This window comes from Gossypium hirsutum, chromosome D02 (assembly GCF_007990345.1).
Source record: "Gossypium hirsutum isolate 1008001.06 chromosome D02, Gossypium_hirsutum_v2.1, whole genome shotgun sequence".
Lineage (NCBI taxonomy): Eukaryota > Viridiplantae > Streptophyta > Magnoliopsida > Malvales > Malvaceae > Gossypium > Gossypium hirsutum.
The window spans coordinates 14,622,160-14,628,211 of record NC_053438.1 but is presented as its reverse complement, the minus strand read 5'-3'; the positions used below and the strand labels follow the sequence as shown (position 1 = coordinate 14,628,211).

Below are 6,052 nucleotides of genomic sequence, written 5' to 3'. Positions count from 1 at the left end.
TTTATGACAAGTATACAACATACAATAATTCAATAAACACAATTTAAATTTAATGGTTGTTTAACATACTAGGAATTCTATCACATGCGTATATGTGTTGAAATCACGTATTTAGTACATGCATGGTTTTAAAAATAGCATGCAATGTGCGTGAAACAATTTGTTTAATAGCATTGAAATGTATAAAATACTAAAATAAAACTTTAGTTAAAGTGATAAAAATATATTTTATTAATGTTGGTGGCATGAATTCAAATGTCAACATTTGTAATAGGTCTGCTCTATATAGCACATTTCTTTTTTATCAGTCTGCTCTGTGTAGCACGTCCTTTTTAGGGGTTTTTTTTTCTTTTTGTTTCTTATATTGTGAAAATTGTTATGGTAATTTTAGTAGGGTCTGTTGCGGTGTTATTATGGAGAATGAAATGGCGGGCCTGAGAAGATGAAGCATGGCAGTTGTATGGGGGCCCTGATGCGCAGAAGTCGATTTTTGATTTATGTCTAGTTGGTGTTTCCTTACAATAAGTGTTCTTAATGGTGAATCGGGAGAGATTTAAAACCAACTAGAGGACTTTGGCAAAGAGACCCACTTAGCTCTTATCTTTTCCTGATATGCAACGAAGGGCTATCCTCTCTGATGAGACTGGTGAACAAGGATGGGCTATTAATAGGAGAAAAGATTTGTTGTAAAAGGCCAGAGATTTCTCACTTACTTTTTATGGATGATTGTGTCCTTTCTGGGGCAACGATGGTTTTGAAACACATTTTAAGAAAATATGAAAGTTGTTTGGGACAATGCATCAATTTTGACAAATCGTTGATTTTTACAGCAATAACGTCTAGAATCAGGATAGAGATTAAATCTCGGAAGTTTTGGAAATAATATACTCTTCGAATCCAAAAAGGTATTTGGAGCTCCCTAATATGGTGGGTCGAAACAATTCATAATTAATTCAACAGATGAAACTTGCAAATGAAGAGAAATAGTTGTAAATAATACATAAAAGCAAAACAATTCATAAATGCTCAAAATATATTTACTTCATGAATTCAGTTAAATAATCCAAATATATCTTAGTTCTCCTTTGGGTAGATACTAGAGTTATTCATAGGCCGGGCCATCCGACCAGGCCTGAAAGCTCACTCAAAAAATAGGAGGGTTTGGACAAAAATATGGACCCAAAATATGTGCTTGGAGAAAAAACAGTTCATTTTCTAAATGGGTCGGGTCGGATATATGTCTAAAATAAGAAAAGTAAGGAATAACTGATAACTCTCCACTAAAGTCACTAAAGAGTAATTTGCCTTAATCCCCCAAAGCTCTATCGATTGAAAAATCTCAAGCAACTTTTCTCTTCTCTACTGCTCCACCGCCAATTTGACTATCGCCACCCTTTCTTACTACAGTACTCAACTGGTCTGACACCTTTCCTCCGTCGCCCACCTCTTTTCTTCTTCTCTTTGCAACTTTGACTGTGAAATTTGATGTTAGTTTGTGTATGCTTTTTATTACTTGTCTCATTTACTTTTCCTTTTTCAATCTGTTGTTTGCATTTAACAATATTAAATAATGCAACTGCTGGAAGATGATGATAGTGGCATGACTCATAGTTGATTACTCACTGCTTAGTTGTGGTTGGTTTATCCTTTTATCACAAAAAATATTGAAAATCTTATAAAGAATCAATCATCCTTATTCATTTAATTTTAAGTATTACTAAAATATTTTAATAAGGGAATATAAAAGCATTTTTTAAATATGAGAAGTAAAAATTAAAAATGGATGAAATCATGGGCATGATCATTTCTAAGCTTGGTCCATGTAATTAAATATTGAAGGGGTTGATTATTTTCATTTTAGTAAAATTTTGGATAAGTTGAATAATGGTTTGCATATACTAATTTGATTGGAACATAGAATTTTAATGTTTACCCAAATATATTGATAAATAGTAGATGATAAAGTTGTTTTTGATAAAGATAGACTCAATATTCCACCGAATGAAAGTTAAATGAAAGTTAATGGGAATGGGTTAATATTTTTTGGAGAACTTGAAAATGTGAATGATGGTGGTGAATGAATTTGTGTATTAATTGAGTTTTTACAATTTTAGGAGTTGAGTTTTTTTATGATAATGGCTAGTTAAAACACTCCAATACTTGTGGATGATGGGTTTAATGAATATGAAAGTTCTCTCAAACGTCAAAAGCCTACTACTTCAAAGGTGTGTGATAAAATAACAAAGCTTTAATGTGAGAACAAAGACGAATTGAAGGCACAATGTAATCACTATAAGAGTATCTTCTCTGCTAAATCTTATAGTGGAATTTCCCATTTAAGACATCATCTAAATAGTTGTTTGAAAAAAAATTTAATAAGGATATCACTCAATACACTATAGCCACTCAACCATCCTTAAGGGGGGTCCATCTATAAAAACCTAAAAGTTTGATATTGATGAGTGTCGTCAAGCTATTTCTACTTTTCTTGTGTGTGGAAAACATTCATTTAAACAATTGAAGAATCAGGATTTAGATACATGATGAGTATTTTTAGTCTTAATTTTAAGAATATAAGTAGAAAAACAACTACTACGAATTTCCTAATGTATTATGCAAAAGAGAGAGATAATATTAAAGAAGAGTTGGTTAAAGCACCTGGTTTAATTTGTCTAACTTCTGATAATTGCAACTCTGAGCATACGAATGATAAATACATTTGCATTACTAATCATTGAGTTGACAAAGATTAGAAGCTACAAAAGAGAATCATAAGGTTTAGAGCTTTATCTCTTCCATATGATGGTTTGTACATTGTGTTGAAAAAACATATTTGAAAAATGCAGCAGAAAATAAATTTAGGGAAAAACCAGAGTTTTAAATTTTTTTTCCAAAACAAGATCTTGGTTGCGATATCTAAAGTAATAAACACTTAATCAAAATTGTACCTTTTCGATTCGTCTAGGATGAGTGTTTCGACCGAGTAGTTTTCTCTGCTATCTTCAAGCTCACGTTTGCCGAGTGTGGGCTCGTTTCAAATCAAAAAAATTTTTCACAAAAATTATCAATGGGGTAATTTTGTAATTTCTCTAACATTTGGGTCAAGTTGTAAATTAGAAAAATATCTTTAGAAATTTTCTAGAATAATCTCTTCAGAGAATTTTCTCTCTACAACTTTCTCTTGAATTCAAGTGCATGTAAATAATGACCCAAGACTCTCTTTATATAGGGGGAGTTTAGAGAGTTCAACTATGATTAAACTAGAGGTGATCATGGGCCGGGCCAGACTTGAACAAAATTTTATGCCCGTTTTCTAGGCCCAGGCTCGGCTCGAAATATGAGCCTAAAAATTTGTCCAAGCCCGGCCCGAAAGAAAATTGCTAAGTCCGAGCCTGGCCCGGCCCATATTAAATTTTACAACACCAAAATAACATAAAAAACTTGCAAAACATAATCAACTAACCAGAATATGTATACATTAACCATCACACTAAAGTGGACAAGTGGTTTCAACTTTCAATTAATTAAACTTGACCAAAACAAAGTCATTTAGAAATTTCTTGTATAGATATAAATCATCAATAATAAATTTTTAAACCGGTACAGTTGGTATAGTGTTACTGTTGAAATAAAAAAAGGATATTAAACCTAAACTTGTCAATAGAATTAAATTCACTTTCAAAACATAAAACTTTTAAACCAGTAGCTCAAACACCTAAATGTGGGGATAGCTTTTTTTTTCTTGAAAGCAAAATGAAAAAAGTTGAAGTCTTCTAAAATATAAAGCATGAATCATAATATAATGATTTTTGCAAAGGCATGGCATGGATTATGAAAAAATTATTCTATACACTATCACTTTCATAAAAAAAACCTTTAATGTAATTAAATGGATGTTGTTACAACCTATAAGGATGATTAAATAGTAAAATTTATATAAAAATCCATAAAAGATTTAAAATGTAAATAACATCTGGAAATTCTCAAGAAATTTGTTTAATATGCATAAGTAGATCCTTAGACGGGTTAAATTAAAGCTTGAATCTGATCACCACATTTGAATTCAATATTGTGACCAAATACAACCTTAAGACAAAATACTTGATAAGAAATGGTCTTGCAGTTGGCGTATTAGTAATTAGTCCTAACATCCATGGCTAGTTATCCCAACTTTGCATGCAAAGGTAATTGTAAACAAGAGAGTGGCATGCAATCCATGTAAAACTGTAAAGATTGCTATTCCTAAAGAACATTATATTTCTCAAACTTCTTATCTCCCTATACAATGAGATGATACAGCGTATACTTCTCAAGAGCAACAAAGGGAATAACTCAATTCATTCCAGTAAGGTTTATGATCACCTTCTAGTTGCTAATTGCCATATCCCAAATCCCAAAAATCAGAGGTTGGCAGAATTTGGAGAGGAAGTGTAAGGGAGACATCAGATTAATTCCTACTTCATAGAATAGTTTTGTTAGGTAATCACCAAGTTTAGCTATCTACAGCAGGATTCAAACAACTGGGTTGAAATAACTCACAATATATGTAGGTTTCATTAACATTTTTACCAGCAATAATAGAAACGACAAGTTTTTATTGTTACAGGCTAGGAAAGCACACACAAAAAACTCAAAATTTTGAATTGAACTACCTTTAAGAGAATATCCAACTCCTCATTATGTTCCTCTTGCCATTCATCCAAAGATCAAAGTTCAGGTTATTTACATGGATATGAACTTGTTTCTATATTACAGAATTCAGACCAAGAATCCTCCAAAACCAGAAAGTGTAACATAATGCTGAAGAATGCATTTTCTACAACTCAGAGGCTATCTAGACTAGTCTTAACAAATAGCACTAGCTTTCACGCATACATCAAGATGAATAGTTGCACTCGTAAGAACAATCAGCTAATTGTAATTTCAAATGCCCAGAAAGCTTCAAAATAGCATTTTTAGGATTCAAACTACAGAATAATGCACACCAACTGAACATATTCATCAAAATTAAGAAAAAAACAGCCAGCCACCTTTTAATAAGATAAAACTTCTGGGCTAAGAGAATAGCAAAAGCTGCACCTTTCTTTTTTATTTACAATCCAATTCCAAACAAATAATAATTACAAAAATGAACTAAAAAAAAAGAAGAACAAGAAAAAAGAAAGAAATACCAGACTTATGCAAATTCCTATTGACGAAATACCACCAGGGCTAGCTACTAGATTCTGGAATTTAGGATTTTGAATCTTGATTCTGGAATTGGGTGGAGGTGGTGAGTTAGGGCTTAGGGATTTTGAAGCTTGATTTTGGAATTGGGAAAAAAAGGGAGGGCACGATTTGAGTTAGGGTTTAGGGATTTTGGATTGGTGGAGGTGATGACTGATGACGGAAGTGAAAATATATATATTTAATATATTTGATTAAAAATAAAAAAATATATTTAATATATAATTCGGGCCGGGCCGGGCCCGAGCAAAAAAGTTTTACTTGAGGCCCGACCCGTTTTCTAAACGAGCCTCATTTTTTTGCCCGAACCCATATTTCGGGCCTATATTTTTACCCGAACCCTCTTATTTCTCGGGCAGGCCGTCGGGCCGGATCGGGTAGCCCAACCCATGATCACCTCTAGATTAAACTCAATCACTTTAATATTAAATTAATATTAAATATTATTAAAATAATAATGTAACAACCTGATTTTGACCCTAATCGGAATAGTGGTTTCGGGACCACAAATCCGAATTAGAAAAAAATATTTTTTATATATTATTTTCTGTGTTCATTATGTGTGAATTTACTAGTGTGAAAATTTCGTGCTTTAATTTTGCCGTTTGAGTGTCGAATTAAATAAAAGGATTAAATCGCGTAAAATAAAAATTTAGGGGTTAAAGCTAAAAGTATCTATTTGTTGTTGCCTTTTTATTTGGAAGGTTTAAACATGAAATTAGGCCACTAAATAGTTAGTGGATGGCTAAGGACAAAACTAACCTTATTATATATATAAGTTATATTTATTTAAATAAGGCTAAATTAGTAATTTAGAAATATTATA

The 6,052-nt window shown here is 32.0% G+C and overlaps 1 long non-coding RNA gene across 1 annotated transcript; it reads right to left on the bottom strand.

The window, feature by feature from the left end:
- Nucleotides 1-252: 252 nt before the first annotated feature.
- LOC121214635 (uncharacterized) lies at nt 253-5,369 on the bottom strand. The gene is made up of 3 exons (XR_005910218.1): nt 2,949-5,369; nt 2,659-2,756; nt 253-1,473 (listed from the first exon to the last, which is right to left on the bottom strand). It is a non-coding gene; the product is annotated as an uncharacterized lncRNA (long non-coding RNA).
- Nucleotides 5,370-6,052: the final 683 nt, after the last annotated feature.